Source organism: Nicotiana attenuata, unplaced genomic scaffold, assembly GCF_001879085.1.
Source record: "Nicotiana attenuata strain UT unplaced genomic scaffold, NIATTr2, whole genome shotgun sequence".
Classification (NCBI taxonomy): domain Eukaryota; kingdom Viridiplantae; phylum Streptophyta; class Magnoliopsida; order Solanales; family Solanaceae; genus Nicotiana; species Nicotiana attenuata.
The window spans coordinates 25,541-28,094 of record NW_017673661.1 but is presented as its reverse complement, the minus strand read 5'-3'; positions in this window follow the sequence as shown (position 1 = coordinate 28,094).

Genomic DNA, 2,554 nt, shown 5'->3' with positions numbered 1-2,554 from the left:
TTAGTATTGTCTCTCAAAAGATCATCTCCAAAATGTTAAATGAGAGACTTGCAAGACTTATTCCTAAGATCATATCCCGTAAGCAAAGCGATTTTATAAAAGGCAAATCAATTATGGAAAATGTTCTTCTAGCTCAAGAGATTATCTATGATATAAAGAAGTACAATAAAGGTGGCAAGGGTACCATCAAATTAGATATGAACAATGCTTATGACAGACTTCAACGAGCAGTCATGAGAAAAATGGGATTTGGTGAAGAATGGATTCATATAATATGGAATCTTCTTTCTAATATATGGTGCACAATGATCATCAATGGAAAAAAATCTCTTGTTTTAACTCCCACTTGAGAAGTAAGGAGACTCCAACATTCATTTCCATTTTCTTTTTGTTTTTAAGCCTATTGGCCGGAGGTTGTTCGAAACAAATTTTCGTAAGACGAAAAAATAAACTGCAACAAAAATAATATAAAGAAAAAAGAGATTTTATTGATAAATATTTGTGAGTACAATTCTATGTATCCCTTGATTCTCGTCTCTAAAATTCTCCGTGATTCGAGGGCTTGAGAAACGTCTTTCTCGAATGTAGGATGATGCGGACCTCCTTGTGATGTATTTAATAGCCAAGAACGTCGAGCATCACTTTGTTGTTACGGGTTGATCTCCGGGAAGAACTCCGTTGATCACTCCTTTGTCGAAGAACTAAGCACTTGATGATTGATCTCTCTGTTTGTGGATGCTTTCACCAATTGCGGAGTGTTCTTCTCCAACTCTGAATGTCCTCTGAGAGTTATGCAACCCCTCTATTTATAGTTGTAGAGGATGGACAGTCCAGCTACATATGAACTCTCTTGCTTGATTCTAATTGGCTCATGTCATTTTAGCCACTTGGCGACCTGTGGTTGGTTCTTGCTTTTTGACTTGGATTGCCACATCATTTAACACGTGGCGTCATCTTTTTGGCTTGCAGTTTGACTAGATATGCTATGTCACTTGACACATGGCATGAGTCTGGGCCTTAAGATGAAATGGACCTTGGGCTTGAAAATAATAAAATGGACTAATTTAACTTGTAAAGCCCAAATTAATTATTTAATCCAAATTTTGTATGGATTAGACCCAAAATTTTATATGTCTACAGATGCCCCCTACTTCAAGATTTATCGGGATGTAGATGAGAGGCAAGGCATGAAGTACCTGCGAAGACAACGTCTCTTTTGCCGTCCTTTTTTCTTATTGTGACTCCTTCCAAATATGCCCTTATCACATCCTCATGTACACTTTTTTTTTTTTTTTTTTTTTTTTTTTTTTTTTTTTTTTTTGTGTGTTGTATCTCTTTGTCTTGGTGATCAAATGAAGAATTTGTAGCAATTTCAACGCTTTAGTCACGGAAAATTCAAACCATAACTTGAACAAATCGACCAGTATCTTGATTTAACCATGTGTGACTTCATTCATGTTATTTCCATATAAAAAAAAGATTCTAAATCCGCACGTGACATAGTTTGCGTCATCAATTGCTTTCCTTCTTAAAAAGTAACTCAATTTTTTCCTTCCTTTTGAGTTATTTGATTTGCAATTGTCTTGCACTTGATATTTCAAAATCAACCTTCACTAGTCATTAACAACAATACCAAGTTCACATTCATATCAAACTTTTCACTTCCACGTAGGACTTATGGAAAAAAGAATCTCAGTACTTAGATTTATAAAACTTAAAATCCTTTCCGTTTTTTGCTACTGGTTTAATTTGACTAATTCCCATCAGAACACGACAATTTCCTTGTTTGCACGCCCTGGTGGCTTGAGTGCCAAGAATTCCTTTAATTCCCCTCCCTTTCTTTATATAAATTTAGACCTCTCTCCCTGCATTGTAGTCACAACAGAAACCTTCTGTATTTTAATGAAAGCAGTACTATGTCCTCCTAAATTTTCTTTTATGTTTCCTTGGTTTTTTTTTTGTTCTTAACCTTTGTTAATGTATGACTTGCTCCCTTTTTTGTTATTGCAGCAATTCGTTTAAACTAGCAAAAGCGAGAACTAGAAGCAACCCAAGGACTCCGAGACCGCACATCATTGTGTAATTGACACAGAGAACGCAAAATCTGCAGAAACTTCGTTGTTGGAACTGGTGGCTCCGAAATCTCCTTTTCCTTTTTTTTTTCTTGCAGGAATTGACATCACCCATGAAGGAAGTTCGAATCTGCAAACTTTCAGCAATTTGGATGGTTGTTTTGATATTAAACTTGGCGATAGTTTTAGGCTTCGCGCCGTTGGCGCCGTTAACTATCACGCTGATCCCAACTTCGAGTCGCGAGTACGTTTATCTATCGTGACGAGTTGAAGCCTCGTGTTATTGACACCGTCAACTAGACAGAACCAAAAGTTTGTTCCGTTGGCACCGACGCCTCCAAAATCTTTTCCCTTTTGCTGCAGAATCTGTCCGGGATAATTATCTTTAGGCATATGTGGAGAAAACCACCATATGTTGTCGTAGGAACACCGGAAACACAAGCCGTCTGATCCTCTCAACGCTACACTTCAAGTACTTCAAC